The sequence below is a fragment of the Camelina sativa genome, chromosome 5, assembly GCF_030686135.1.
Source record: "Camelina sativa cultivar CO46 ecotype springtype chromosome 5, ASM3068613v1".
Taxonomy (NCBI): domain Eukaryota; kingdom Viridiplantae; phylum Streptophyta; class Magnoliopsida; order Brassicales; family Brassicaceae; genus Camelina; species Camelina sativa.
Genome location: NC_141884.1, coordinates 26798742 through 26814972, shown reverse-complemented (window position 1 = coordinate 26814972; position 16231 = coordinate 26798742). Strand labels below are relative to the sequence as shown.

Genomic DNA, 16231 nt, shown 5'->3' with positions numbered 1-16231 from the left:
CACCCATTCTCAGCAGCCTCTGTTGAAACGTCCATGACCTGACCTTCTTCACAAAGACTCTCTTCCTGACCAGTACTACTTGTTGACCCTTTCTCAACCTGTGAATCTTGAAATAAAGCATTTTTTTGCAGATTTTTGTGTGGATCGCTCAACCTCTGCCTCCACTACCTCCTCCACAACCGGTGGCATGACAGAAACAAACTGTTGACGAGACTATCCCCTAGAGAGACCTGCTCGCCCCCGATGTTTCGTCTGGTAACCCGAACCAGATGACCCTTTGGACGACCCCTTCCTGCGAGTCGAAGAACCTGGAAGCGACTTTGTTCTGGGTCTAGAGCCCCCATTATGCGACCCGTTGTGATGACTCTTGGAAGAGCCCCCATGAGAATAACCTCTCCTCGCATCTGCCATTACCGCCCCCTTATAGCTAATTAGCTGACCCTTATCCTGCTCCTCCTCAGGTGGAGAGAGGCTACGAACCAAAACCTTACCCTTAACGAGACGACAAACTGCCTCATCATGACAGAGACTACTGCACTTCTTACACCAACCATGCAATCGCTCATAAAACAACTTAACCACCGTGACTTGGCCGTTGAAAAACTCAATATCCGTCTCGAAGCATAAAGGCTTGAGACCATCGATTGTCACTTGCACCCTCCCTCTGTCTATATCAACATCCTCTACCACCCCCAAATCAGAACCAATATCCCTAAAAGTAGGCTCAGCCCAAAATTGGATTGGCACATCCGAGACCCGGACCCAAAATTTCAGAGATGATGGGTAGTTGGGATCCACCACTGGTGTCCACCTCACCAACGACACCATCAAAGAATCAAAGTGAAAAGGCTCCTTGGATAACACCTCGATAATATCTGCCTCCTCATCAAAATCAAACTGGAACTTGCCGGATCCTAGATCAGCACCTGCCACTCTCCCCTCCACTTGCCAAATACGTGGTAACACGATCAACAGAGATTTCGTATCCTGCATTTGTGGGTTAAAGCACCTCCCAACCACCGTTTTTGAGTAACCAGCAACAAGCGCAGAATTGTCAAAATAAGATATCTTGATTCTGCGCCTTAGTCTCGCCTCTCCCTCCTTCTGTCCAGCCAAACCCTTCCCCATTAACTCAGCTTGCGACATCGCTACCCACCCACACCAACAAATCAAAAACAAAGGATCCAAAACCGGAAGAAAGCTCAAAGAAAGAGAGAAGAGTGAACTGTGCCTTAACTCAAAACTTCCCAACCCCACTTTATACTGAGGGAACCACCAGCAAACCAAACAAAGAAGATTCGCTATTAAAGAAAAAACCATATGCTCAATCGCCAAATATCGCTTGGACCTTTTAAGCAAGGAAACTAAATCCATATCAAATAAAACACAGACGATCCCCGAATCTATAATCCACTGTAATTGTATCCCCAAAGACCATAAACTCATATACACCATAAGATAGCATGAGATCCCTAAAAAACCGAGCACCAACCATTAAAAACCCCTCGATACCCAGAATCTGAAACCCGCTCCCACCGCATCACCAAAGAACCAGAAACAGCAGACCCACCCATACCTTTCCAAAACTGCCACAAATCAGAAGAGGAATTGATATCACGAATCCTGTGAAATCCTAGAACTAAACCTAAAACCTCAGGAAGAGAATCCCAATCAAGCCGCATGGAAACCAAAATCAGGACCTTCCTAAACGGAATCACTATAATCACTACAAAGATCCCCCAATCATAGCTCGATAACCCTTGTAAAACCAAATATCCCCAAGCGAGCCAATAAAACCAAAGATCGAGTATCCACACCAAAGCCAGGATCCAGGGAGATTTTGCGAAACCCCAAAATCCCTGTGAAGCCCATCCCACGAATCGAATCACAAGCAGATCTGGGATAAATGAAGCCCCCAGCCGAAATCCCCTAAGATACTCTTTCCACCAAATCCACACCAAAACCCGAGTGAACCCCTCGTGAACCCAATACTCCGTAGATAGAACCCCATACGCATCACCAAAAGAAACCAAAGACAAACCCTTAATCGATCCAAGAAGAAAACTCATCGCTGGGTCAAAACCCTAGAGTCGCCATCGCCATTGCCGCTTTTGATGTTGTCATGTGAAGAAAATTCCGATAAACTTTCTTAATCCAACAAGCCAATTCTCAGTCTCATTTTTATACGCTTTCCATAGCTTCCTCAACACCACGTTCACCCACTCCACCGAGACTTTCCTCGGCAGTTCCTTCTCTAGGAACAAGGAGAAGATGGTGCCATGGTGGGAACATGTGGCCATGGTTCTGCTCCTGGTTGGCTTCCATCTCCTCGACTCACCTGTTTCTCTCTGCTATTTTTTTTTTTGTTGAATTTAGCTTCTCAAAAGCAACACTAACGAAAGGTAGAAATCCAATACAAATACAAACTCGATGGATTATTCACCCAGCTGGATCTGAGCTTTATTCAGTAACGGATCTTCTATAAATTTACTAAACTTTTTCTAGAAATTAAAATTGTTATGTTCCTCCCCCATAACCACATAACACCACTATAGAAATAAACCCAAACTATAGACTTGTATACTCTAGGTATATCCTCATCTAATTTTCGATTGAAGCAGAGATTTGTCTGCTCAAATTTTCAGTTCGATTTAAGTTTTCAAATTCTCTACAAAATCAAAGTCTGAATTTTAAATGTATGCAAATTTGAAGAAGTTGTAATCGGGTGAAGAAGTTATAATCTAAAATTCATGTAAATTTGAAGCAAACATTCAATTTGATTCTCTCGCCGGTCGTTAAAAGACTCATCGGAATTACTTAATATGACAAAAACCGACTTCATGGTGGTAATAACCGGTTTGATTGTGGTTAGATCCGGTTAAAAGAAAACCGGATAGTTTAGAAAAAAAAGAAAAAACCAAATTATTAATTTTAATTAAGATGATAAGGGTAAATTTGGAATTTTAATTTTGTTTTGAAAATGCAAGTATGAAAATAGCAATATTTATAATTTTTGATATTAATTCGTTTGTTTTAATTAATATAGGTAATTTTCTTCCAACGGAAAAGACCAAGTATTAAACGTCCAAATAAAAAATAAATGAGGGTTTTTTATTTTTTTTCCCATTTCCAAAGCATGTTAAAATTAGTTGGTGGCAAACTAAAAGATAAAGAACATTTTTCATTATTTGTAATTTCTTGACGCAATAGTTACTTTTATTAGTTCATTTGTTATTTTTCTATATAATCTTTAATTTAATATGTTATTCGTAGGTACATGTTTTTGGTTTTGGGTTATAGTCTAATAAATTGTCATTTATTATATAAAATAATAAAAAAGAAAGAAAATTCCAGCGGGTGTCTCTTTCTTTTTTTATGACGAATTCCAACGTACTTAATACCAAAATATTAAAATTTATTGATTAGTAACTATTATTTTATTTCACCTCTCATCTAACAAATAATATATGAATTTAAGTAAATAATTACTTTGAATTTTTATATTTTACCTTCATAAACATAATACATAAATATTATAATTTTCAGATTTGAAAAGATCTATTTTATTATGATGTAATTAGAAATTTTTCTTTATAAAAGTGTACATTATATATGTATATATGACAAAATAATTTATCTTAATAAAAAAATATAGTAGCTAGCAGAGTGAGAGGGTTAGAATTAATATTAATCCGGTGTAAGATAAGTGAAATGGAATACAATTTTGTCATATATACATATATAATGTACACTTTAATATTACTATATATAAAAATAAAATTGTCCTTGCTGGTTAAAGCGGTTCTTGCTGTCTCTTGTTTCAGAAACTCAATCGGCTTTTGTCTCTGATTGTTTAATAACATATAATATTCTGGTTGACCAGGAAATGTTTCATACTAACCAACGATGTAGATCGGATCTTCTGGCTTTCAAGACGGACATGAGTAAAGCGTATGATCGTGTTGAATAGAATTTTCTGGAAGCGGTTATGGTTAGGTTAGAGTTTGATAGAATATATACATTTCTTGGATTATGTGGTGTGTAACCTCCGTCTCGTATAAAGTCCTTCTTTACGGTCAGCCTCTTGGATCAATTTTACCAACGAGGGGTTTACATCAAAGGGACCCTCTTTCACCGTACTTGCACTACAAGAAAACAGGCAAATAGCGACTGCACTATTAGTCACTATTTAGTCACTAAACGGTGTGTTACGACTAAATAGCGACTAAAACTAGTAGTCGTAAATTGAGAGTTGCTAAAATAAATAGTCGTAAAATTAGTCGCCAAATAGCGACTACATTACGACTATTTTGCGTAGTCGTAAATTTAGTCGTAATATAGTCACTAAATTTAGCGACTATGTTACGACTATTTTACGACAACGCAAAATAGTCATAATGTAGTCACCAAATTTAGTGACTAATTGACGACTAATTACTGACTATAGTTGTATTCAAGTATTTATACATTATTGTATTTATACAGTATTTATACATTATTGTATTTATACAGTATTTATACAAATTACATATATTTTATTAATTGTTTTAAATATATTAAATTATGAATAATGTTATAAAACATTATTTTTTGAGTACTATATTTATTATTATAAACCATGATTACAAAAAAATTGTATTACAAAATAAAATTAAAAATCATAACTAAAAATAAGAATAGATGAAAAACTACATAATAAATGGTTTGTAGCACATTCTCAATTGCTTTGTATTCCATCATTGAAGCCTAGGTAGTTCCCATTAATGTTCCAAGAGCAACTCATTTCTTCAAGTACCTTCAGAACAAACAAACAAAAAATGTATCATGGGGACTCATTTCCCATTATCAATATAACACAATTTCAAAATCGAGACTAGTAATGAGAAACAATCGAGACAAGCAATTCACTATAACTAACATGTCTTCTAGCTTAAAAACGTGAGTGTGAGTAAGAAGATCGACAATGGTGACTCAAGTTAAAGAGTGCATATAAAACAGGTGTCTAGAGATCGGTATTACCAAATAACTCTTGACAAATTCAACAAAAAGCCTCACAAAAATTACAACAGAGGCTTCTAAACAAATGACTCTTTGACAGATTTAATAAAAGTCTCACAGCAATAAGTAGCAAAGTATATATATTGTACCTTAATAGCGAAAGATACAATAGGATAAGAAAATGTCTTAACCAATGAAAGTTTACCTTACGCTCTGAAATAAAGTTGTACATCATGAGCTCTGTCTAAGAGTGTGCTTGGCTGTGGCTTTCTCTGTAAGCCAAACATCATCTTCGACCTAAGAACAATAGGACACTGAATCAGATGGTTTACGCATGCAACAATGTGACTTCAAAGAATTGAAGAGTAATACAAGAGTAATAAAATAAACATAAGGGTTTTACCTATCTTCTTCCAGCCAACCGCTTCTTCAAGCTTCTCCAAATCCAGTCTATTGATCACAAACAACAAAATAATATAGTAAACAAAAATCACATGTTCAAACCATAAGCTTCTAAGACACAAACACAAACACCAACACACACACATACCAGATTTTATCATATAAAATCACCAAAACTGAGGTGACTCTGTGAAAGAAGTGATATGCTTTTAGAGAGCTTAGTTTGAGTACCTTCGGTGACTTTGGTGACACTGAGGAGAGCCGAGTTGAGCCTTAAGTTCTTTAAGCCACAAGACTCAACCAAAACAGCTGACACTTGATCTGAGAGAAACCCACCAAAGAAAGCAAAAAAAAAACAAAACAATTTTGCACATAAGTACTCAAGAATTCTGAAAAGATGAAATAACAAAGCAGTTCCAGGATTTTTGAAAGAAAGTAAGAAACCCACCTCCATGGAGACCAAAACAGATGGAGCTAGACATTTGAAAGAAATGACAAGAGATATACCCGCGTGGCAACAAAGCTATTGATGCGCTACTCCTTCCCTCACTTCTCCTTCATCATTCTTCTACTTCTTATCCTCCCTCATCTGCAATCACACAGGGGATGAGAGACGCGAAAAGGCAACTAAGTGGATCACATCAGCATTGGCTACCGATATCAAGCAGATAAATCAAACTCGTTTTCAGCAGAATCAAAGTGAAAATCTATGCTCCTACAGCGGAACAAGAAAAAAAAAAAAAGGGATAACAAATGAAAGCAACTACTAAGCCTTCAAGAACGTCGGAGAGGATAGGTGTGAGAGCAAAAATGAACTTGACCCATTGTTGCTTGATAGAAAAATTGATTCTTTAGTCGACCCAAGTTTTCGGCTGTGCGCCGGAGAAGCACACGACTTGAATCGAAGCAGATCTTTCCCGGTTTTGAGATCCCAACTTCTAATTTCGTCGATAAATCCACGGCTTAGCTTTTTCGTCTTCTATGCCGTCTTCCTCCGCTTCACCTCTCAGCTTCTGCTTCTTATATGTCGTCTTCAAACCAATTCGAAGATTAAGGTCATTACAAACGTAGACCAGAAACCCTAATCCCAAAATCAGATTTAAAGGGGGAAATAGAGATAGAACAAACTGACCTTCTCCCACGGAAACCAGTTTCCCTTCTAGATCTGGAGATACGGTCGGAGGTTTGGCCGGATAGAGTCATCGCGATTCGAAGAAATGAGAGTGAGAGTTTCTCCGAAAGAGTTTCGAGAGTGATGGTGATTTTTTTTTTTTCTAAGTGTAGTGTGAGGAATAGAGGCACAGGTTGGTGAAGGTTTCTTTGTTTGTTGATTTTTATTTCTTTTTTTTGTTGGCCAATTTTCAATTCATATCAAAATCCAAAGTCGTACAAAAGCCTCTCAAAGCCCAGACTAAATGATATAGTTTTATGTTTTTTTTTATCAATAATTAGTTTCAGATTTTAAAATGACTAATTTAATAAATTTTATAAGTAAATAGTTTTTGGAAGTATTAAATTATATATATACACTAAATAGTTTTAGATTAGATTTAATTTTATACACATAATGGTTATATTTTGGTTAAATGGTTTATAATTTAATTTCTATATACTATACATTATAAAAGTTTAAAATTTAAGATATAGGGTTTAAAGTACAGGGTTTGGTGTATAGGTTTATGATTTGGGGTTAAGTTTTGAATTTATGAATTATGAATTAATTTCTAAGATTTAGAGTTTATGATTTAGGTCTTGGGGTTTGGTTAAGAGTTTGGGATTAAATTTTGAAAATTATGATTTTCTTAAATAGCGACTGATATGCGACTTATTAGCGACCGTTTACTATAAGTCGCATATTAGTCGCTAAATTGGTGACTATTTAGCAACTACATATTTTGGTGTGCAATATAGTCATAAAATAGTCGCTAAATTACGACTAAACTAGCGACTAACATATGCAGTCGTTAAAAAATGACTAATATACGACCAAATAGTCACTACTTAGTCGCCAAAAATGTCGACTACATATATAGTCGCAAATTGTAGTCGTAAAATCCATGTTTTCTTGTAGTGTTGTTTATACTTTGCACAGAGGTTTTGATCGCAAATATTGAAAAGGCTGAACGGGAGAATAAAATTACAGGTATCACTCTAGCTCGGGACTGTCCCACCATCTCGCATTTGTTGTTTGCGGATGATAGTCTGTTCTTTTGTAAAGCAAAGACGACAAAATGCAAGACGGTTATGGAGATAATAGGAAATTACTAAAAAGCTTTGGGGCAAGAGGTTAATCTGGCAAAGTCTTCTATCATGTTTGGTATGAGTGTCCCCTCTGACATAGGAGCCCAGTTAAAATCTTTTAGTGGTATTTCTAAGGAAGACGGTATGGGTTCTTATTTGGGTATTCATGAAAGTCTTCAGACCTCGAGAAACATAATCAAACATGCATTAAAATCCAATTCATTATTGTCAGTAAACTCTTTACACACCTAATCTCTTAGGCTAAGTGAGTAAATCCAGCATTTCTAGGCATTTCATCGAGCACCTCATGGTGTGGAAATGTCTAAGATCTAATCCCAACCTCTCAGTTCAAAACTAGCATTAAGAACACTAATCCAGAAGTGAAAATTTCATAAAAAAAACAATCTAAAACATCCTAGTCGATTAAGAACACCTAATATCCTATCCCATCCTTAGAAACTTTGGTTCACTACTCAGATTTTATGGCAAAGAACATAAAGCCAGAAATAAATAAAAATTGCATAATCACGAAGATGAAAAAGAGATAAACATTTTACTAGAAAGAACCAATAGCAAAATGTAAACAGAATTCAAATTGAAAGAACTACAAAAAAAAAAACTGGAAAAGAGATCCTCAGTTCTAAAATTTGCTCAAAGAAAAGTGTAAGAACGACTCTTGCCTCTTCTGTCTTGAAAATGGGTTAAGAGGGGGTTTATATGTGAAAACCAATTAACCTAGCCGCACTAGATGGTATCCGAATCATGCTGCACGAGGCTAGGGTCGAGCTCCACTTTGGGTGCATGGTCGGATAGGCAATCTGGCAGTTCAATTCTTCAATCTGGATGTATGTACGTTCACCAAAACAGAAATAACTCTTGAACGGAACCTCCAATTGGTCTGAAATTACCACCATTGGAAAGCTAACTAGATTTCCTATAACGTTGATGAAGAACTTAGAAGCTGAGTCCCAACAGATAAGATTCATTCGAGTCGATCTTTGAGGGTCTCTGTCATGAGTTCGACCAGTTACTCTCTGGCAATGGTCGGGTGGTATGGTCGGATTCCTCCCTTTTCCTTCTTGATGCTTCAAATCCTCTTGTGTAAACCTCATAAATTACACCAGATCCTTCCTTGTGATAGTTGCAACTTGTCAATCCTTCTTTTTGTTCTTTTTAGGCTCCAAAGTACTTGTTTTCATCCAAAATGCAACAATGCAGCAATGAAACACTATAAAACATCTAAGTGCAAATATCTAAGTTTAAGGACCTAAAAACACTCAAGACAGACTTTGAACAATACAAAACATGACTAAAAATATGACTAAGAAAGTGTAAAATAGAGAGACATCATACTCCCACAATTGATCTAGCTAGTCAATGATACTTGTTATAACTCATACTCATAAGATAATTATCCAATTCTCATGGAACTAATCATTACAATCTTGTTGTTGCAAAAATAACATTTCACTTTGTCGAGATGATATCCTTTGTCGATAACTCATCAAGACATTATCGCAATACAACATACCATCAAGATGATATCCTTCGTGGATAACTCATCAAGACATCTCATATGATTCTTTGCAAGAATTTAACATTACCATGACAAGGTATCAAACGCTAACCAAACCCATTACTAGAGAACAACTCCGACTGATCCACACATTCTCTTATACTACAACTCGTTATCGGTCGAGTAGTCATTTCCATTCGCAAATTTTCCTTAAGCCTCAACACAATTCCTTTTTGGGGTTTTCCATTTTCCTTATGGTACCTATGAAAATACTCATTTTCGTTTATCAAATTCTCCGTCGATGTAAGATTTCCATCTACACATTGCGGCCAACATTACTCTCGCAAAGTCTCCCCCACTTTTCGTTTCCTATAACTCATTTGCTTAGATATTTCACGTAAAGAATATTCATTTTCCTTAGTAATTTCTAACTCCAGTTTGATCTTCCAAAGATGAATTTTCACTTGCAACATTCTTTGGCAGCTTCCTTTAGCTCTAAAGTTGCTAACCAATCCTTACCATCTCATGAGTAAGGGTGACCAGTCCTACCAGCCACTATCGTACAAGCCGACACATTGATAGTGTACCATCCTTCGTTAGCCTCCATACCGGCTAACGTGCCATCTATCGTTAGCCTACGTACTAGTTAACGTGCCATCCATTTTTAGCCTACATACCGGCTAACGTGCTATATATCGTTAGCCTACGTGTTATTCATTGTTAACCTCTGTACTGGCTAACATACCATCCAGCGTTAGCCTCCGTACCGGCTAACGTTCCATCCATTGTTAGCCTCCATACCGGCTAACGTACCATACATTGTTAGCCTACATACTGGCCAGCACATCGCTAACGTATCACGATAGTACCATTAACATCAGCTGTTGTACCGTCCGCCGTAGAAGGCTAACGTTCGTCTACTTATCAGCCAGTGAATTGCTAACATACCGCGACAGTACCAGCTAATGTTAACCATCGTACCAGATAACGCCAGCAACTGTACCACGACACTAGCAGCTAATCGATAACCATCGCACCAAATCATTTGCCGTCCACGTATCGGGTCGCGTGCCATCCGTGTGCTGGATCACATGCCATCCATGACCCGGATCACGTACCATTTGTGTGCCGGATCACGTGTCATCCGTGTACCGGATCACCTACCATCCGTTTACCAGATCACCTACCATCCGTGTACCGGATCACCTATCATCTGTGTACCGGATCACGTACCGTCTGTGTACTGGATCATGTGTCGTCTAATGTCAGTGACACTTTTTCCCTTTTCCATTAATCTTCCTGGTTTCCATTACCGAAATTACTTAACCATTCCTTTGAAATGCCAGATGTCCATATAGAAATTCTCACTAGATCCTTCCAATGAATGGAGTTCTTTTCAAACTTTACAATACCATGCAAAAATGTTAAGTTTCCATCTTAAGCATTTTGCAACAATTTAGTGATATCTTGTGTTTTTGTTGGGTTTTAAGCCTTGTTTTTGCATAGTTTTGTTGCATAATCTTGTCATTCTAGGTTGTTTTAGGAGCATTTGCCTCTAGTTTGTTATCTCTCAGGTTCTTGGAGTGATCTCTACACAATTGGAGCATTTGGACTTGTTTTAATGCAAAGAAGCAAAGAAGAGTGGAGATGGAAAGGTGACAAGGGATCAGAGACCACACGCGGCCATTCCAATTGGTCAAGAGCTCCCCGAGTGAAGCCACGCGACTTTCCCACCCGGCCAAAGTTCAACCGATGGAGTTTAAGTGGTTGAATGTACGAAGACACACGCGGCCACACCACGCGGCCAAACCAAGACCGAGGGAAGACACGCGGCCACACCACTCGGCCAAGCCATGACCGATGGAGTTTAAGTGGTTGAGGGTGCGAAGACACACGCGGCCACACCATGCAGCCAAACCAAGACCGAGTGAAGACACGCGGCCACACCACTCGGCCAAGCCATGGCCGTTGGAGCCAACACCAAACTTGTTTTATTTTTGACCCGGGTTTGACCCAGTTTGTTTTGGGTTGACCTAGGTTCTCTTCTACTCTCCTATAAATACTCTAAACCTATTAAGGAGACTTATCTCTTATCTTATCTTTTGTTTTAGCAGCCACTTAGGGTTCTTAAGCTTGTTTACTCTTGGTTTGTTGAATGATTGAGTACTTCTAAGTTTTTAATAGCAATTTCTTCTTCTAATCTCTTAATCTATAAACTCTTATTATGATTTCACAAAGATCAAACTCTTTCCTTTGTGTGATCATGATGATGAGTGAGTAGATCTTTTAGGATTTTGGGCTAGGTAGATTAGGGAGATAGATGATTGATCTTTGATGTCTAGAGCTTTGTTTATGTATTTCCTATCTTGATTAATGATAATAATGCTAGATAGCCTTGATCAAGCTTGAATCTGGACTTTAGGATTTCCATGCCCACAAGGTGTTTGATGAAATTCCTGAACCAAATTAATCAAGAGCTTTGCATTCCTAGCCAATGGAAATTGATGATTAGGGTGCTTAGTGGTATTTAGACTTGATATTAATGCATGCTTACCATGTGATTGCCTTTGTAAATTGTTGATTATCACTTGATTAGCATATAATCTCTACCATGAAAATGGATTGATTTGCATAAGTGTTCTTTGCCATAGGATTGTTCTTTATTGTTGCTTAGACATCTAGGATTGATTAGCTATCTCCCAAGTCAATAACCTTGCCCAAGGTTCATTTGTTTAATCTTGATTTAAAGCTTGTTGCTAGTTGTGTTCTGTTTCTTTGAGTTAGTTAAGATTGTGACAAAAGAATATTTCCTGTTTTAGAATAGATTAAACATCTTGTGTATTCTTAGTGTGTTGGTTAATGCAAATTGTAGATTGATAATAATTGATACAAAAATTACTACATCAATTTGGCGCCGTTGCCCATTTGCATTCAATTTGACCATTAGGATTTCAACCTTGCTTGAGCCTAGTCATTTCTTTTACATTGTTACTTACTTTGTTTGCATTGGTGTTTTGAATTCTCTTTTGCAAGGTGTATGAACTTGAGAAGTCAGGGACAAGCAAATTTATTTGAGCCTGTTGAAGACATTCACCGTCGTGAAAGAGAGAACCGCCGATTAGCCCGCCAAGCTATGGAGAACAACCCTCCTCCTGCTGCTGGTCATAATGGAAATGATCAGCACAATGAAAACCAAGCTCCTCTCCATCCTCCAAGACAACCACGAGTCATTGGAGCTTTTGATCAACCAAACATTCATGGGAACTGCCAAGGAATTAGAGCCCCTGCTGTTGAGAACAATAACTATGAGATCAAGTCAAGTCTTATCAACATGGTGCAGAGCTCAAAGTTTCATGGTTTGCCTATGGAAGACCCTCTTGACCACTTGGATCAGTTTGATATGATGTGTGGGACAGTAAAAATCAATGGTATCTCTAAAGATGCATTCAAACTCCGCCTCTTTCCGTTTTCTCTTGGAGATAGAGCTAGGACTTGGGAGAAGAACCTACCAGTGGGATCAATCACTTCTTGGGATCAATGCAAGAGAGCTTTCCTATCCAAGTTTTTCTCTACTACAAGAACAGCAAGGTTGAGGAATGAAATATCAAGCTTTGCTCAAAAAGGAAATGAGAGTTTTTGTGAAGCATGGGAGAGATTCAAGGGCTATACTATGCAATGTCCTCATCATGGTTTCTCCAAGGAGTCTCTTCTCAGCACATTATATAGAGGGGTGCTACCAAAGATCAGGATGTTGCTTGACACAGCAAGTAATGGTAACTTTTCTTGGCCAAGATGTTGATGTTGGTATGACTTTGGTGGAGAATGTTGCTCAAAGTGATGGTAACTATGGGGAGGATTATGATCGAACTACAAGAGATCATTCTGATATGAATGAGCATCACCGCAAGGAGATCAAAGCATTGAATGACAAGATGGATAAGATGCTTCTTGCCACTCAAAAGCCAGTCTACTTTGTTACAGAGTGATGTTTATCAAGGGTATCAAGATGGTATTGAAGCTTGTGTTGAAGGACAAGAAGAGGTCAACTATGTCGGTGGACAAGGGTATAACAAGTTCAATCCCAATTACCGCAACCACCCTAACCTCTCTTACCGCAGCACCAATGTGGAGAACCCACAAGATCAGTCTTATCCACCACAAAACCACCTGGTTTTCCTTCTCAACCTAACTATCAGCCAAAGCCTCTAGGGAATTACCAAGCCACACCTCAAACCTATTCCCAGCCTCAACAGCAAATGAAATGCACCACATCCTCAAGGTCAAGCAAATGACACAACTGCTTTACTTAGACAAATCCTTGAAAGAAAAGAGAGAGGTGCCATTGAACTTGCCACACAAATGAAAGCCATGCACAACAAAGTTGAGAATGTATATGGTGAGTTAAATTCCAAGATTGAGAGGTTGCAAACACAAGTCCAGGGACAAGCTTCCTCCTCTTCAACAAGACAAATGGGTTCTCTACCAAACCCAATGGATTTTTGCAATGCCATCTTCAAGGAAGAAGTGAACAGGATTACTAGTATGAGCTTCAACAAATCCAAAATTGATAGCCATGCTGATGAGAATGAAAGGTCTATTGAAGAGATCTCTGCTCTCCTATATGGTTCTGCTGTTGAGATTTTGGGGGTTGCTACAGTTGAGAAATCTGAGAAAGGATCAAGAGGTAAGGAGATAGTTGCCAAGGAGGTTGAAAAGAAAGATGAACCAAGTGTTGTTCTTCCTCTTTATAGTCCTCCAATTCCATTTCCACAAAGAGTTCTTACAATGGCAAAAAAGAAAGTGCTCTCAAGTTTCAAAGCTAATATGAATAGAGTTGGAGCACATTTGCCTTGTGTGAATAGCTTGTCTCAAGTTCCTAGCCATATAGAGTTCATCAAAGCCATTCTAGCAAACAGAGAGAAGGTGGAAGAAATCATGGGAATTTTTGATTCACCAAGTGGACAACAACCAAGTCCAAAAACACTTTCCAAGCTTGAAGATCTAGGCAGATTTACTATACCTTGCTCACTTGGTGCTTTACAACTTGATGATGCCTTATGTGATTCAGGAGCAAGTGTTAATGTGATTTCTCTTGAGATGGTAAAGAGTCTTGGGATCAAAGATATGAAGCAGCCCTCTTCTTCCATCATGTTTGGAGATGCCTCCTCAAAATCTCCACTTGGTTTGATTGAGAACTACCCACTCAAGGTTGGTGATTGCACAGTTCCAACATACTTCATGGTAGTTGAGATGAAAGAAACCAACAGGCTCCCTCTCATACTAGGAACTCCCTTTCTCAACACTGTGGGGGCAAGCATTGATTTCCCAAATAAAAGAGTAACTCTTCTTCATGTGGATCCCAACACATCCTATCCTATCAAACCTTCCCCTACAATGTTTTGTGGAACAATCACTAGTGCAGAAGAGGCAACTAAGGAAGCCCATAGAGACTTGAATGATCAACATCAAGAGCTCTAAGTTGATAAATCGAGGATTAAAGAGACTACAAAGCTTGATGAGGACATTTTGGATGGTGAGTGTTTAGACTCTTTATTTAATGACCTCAAAGGAGATTATAGAGAAAGGGATTTGGGTCAAGCAAATAAAGTTGTTGACAAGAAGAAGAGGAAGAAGAAACAAAACCAGCTTCCCACCATTGTTTCTTCTCCTATGACTTTGTGTTTGCATCCCTTGGGGCTTGTTGATGGAGCAATAGAGTACAAAGTGAAGAACAAAGGTCCTTCTTCACCTTTTGCAAGTGTCAAAGCCAAGCTAGATCCCAACTATCATTATGACAAGGATAAGCTTCATGAACTTCTCTCAAGTGTCATTACTATCAACCTCCACTCTCCTTCCACCAATTCAACAAGATCTCAAGGGAGCACTAAAGCTTCTCCTATCACTCCATTCCCTAAGGTTCACAACTAGGGCCAGGGTATGGTCCTAACTTTCCATTGTATATATCATTTGAGTCTTGTTTTCTTTATTTTGTTAGTCTTTCTCTTGGACTTTTCTCACACAGGGACTGTGTGAATTAAGTTTGGAGGAGGGACTAACCATCTAACATTGTGTTCTGTTTCGATTTTCATGTTTTGTGTGATGTATTGTTAATAGCTATGTTTTGAGAAAAATCAAAAAAATTTGAAAATTTTCAAAAACCAAAAACAAATGCATGTATCTTTGCATATTCATTCTTGTCTTTAGGATTGAGTCTAGAAGCATTTAGTATGCATTTGTATTTGCATTTGGGATAATAATGAAGCTACCTTGTTAGAAGTAGAGTTTTAGGATTGAGCCCACAGCCCTCATTTATAGTTCATTGGCGCTTGTTTAATCTTTGGGAAAAAATGAAAGGCTTAAAAGCATTGTATTACTTGAAAGCTTTTTCTTCTAGTGTAAAGCTTGCTTGATCATTGCTGCATCTCTATATTATTTGGACTTTAATTTGATCTTAAAATTATCTTGCATATGGACTATGAATGCTAGCACATGGAACTTTCATTTGGGTTAACTATCTCTATTTGCCACTCTATTTTGTTTAACCCAATCTCTTGCCATGCCTTTGAACCCCAAACCTTTTCTTTCAAGCCTTGTATTGATTTGTTGAGTGAGGCCTTTTCTTGATAATGCTATAGGTTGTGAAATCTTGAGAGTATTGAGAATGACAAAGAACTGGCTCTTGGTTTAGCTAGGTTTGGAATCTTTATAGCTAGCTAATAGGACTGGTTTTGAAAGAAATAGGTGGTTAGAATGTTGATTTGGGTTCAAGTTTGGGAACAAGAAGGAATAAGAAGGGAAATAAAGGTTTACTTGGTCAAAAGAAAAGAAAAGTCTCTAAGGTTAAGTTTGGTTATAAGCTCTAAGTCTCAAAGAAAAGGGATAGAAAGTATTGTTATAATCTCCTAGAATCAAAAAGAAATGAGTAAAGGAAAATCAAATAAGATTGGGAGTATAGCAAGGAAAGAATAAACAATAAAAGGAGCTAGTGATTAAAGCAAAGAACAGCCTTAGAGATATACAAAGAGAATAAGACCTGTAGTTACAAAAAGGGGTTTAAGAGATCAAAGTTGAGTC

General features: G+C 37.8%; 1 long non-coding RNA gene, 1 other non-coding gene and 1 pseudogene across 5 annotated transcripts; 1 reads left to right on the top strand and 2 right to left on the bottom strand.

The window, feature by feature from the left end:
* Nucleotides 1–4631: 4631 nt before the first annotated feature.
* On the bottom strand, nt 4632–6710 carry LOC104787314 (uncharacterized). Of its 4 annotated transcripts, none has more exons than XR_015557538.1 (7): nt 6533–6710; nt 6222–6431; nt 5849–5989; nt 5632–5721; nt 5402–5448; nt 5204–5295; nt 4632–4795 (listed from the first exon to the last, which is right to left on the bottom strand). It is a non-coding gene; the product is annotated as an uncharacterized LOC104787314 (long non-coding RNA). The 4 variants fall into 4 exon arrangements; XR_015557540.1 differs by having other exon boundaries at nt 5908–5989; nt 6533–6707; XR_015557539.1 differs by having other exon boundaries at nt 5549–5721; nt 6533–6690.
* Nucleotides 6711–12194: 5484 nt separating this feature from the next.
* LOC147944425 (uncharacterized) lies at nt 12195–14635 on the top strand (annotated as a pseudogene).
* On the bottom strand, nt 12744–12850 carry LOC147944426 (small nucleolar RNA R71). The gene has a single exon (XR_015558612.1). It is a non-coding gene; the product is annotated as a small nucleolar RNA R71 (small nucleolar RNA).
* Nucleotides 14636–16231: the final 1596 nt, after the last annotated feature.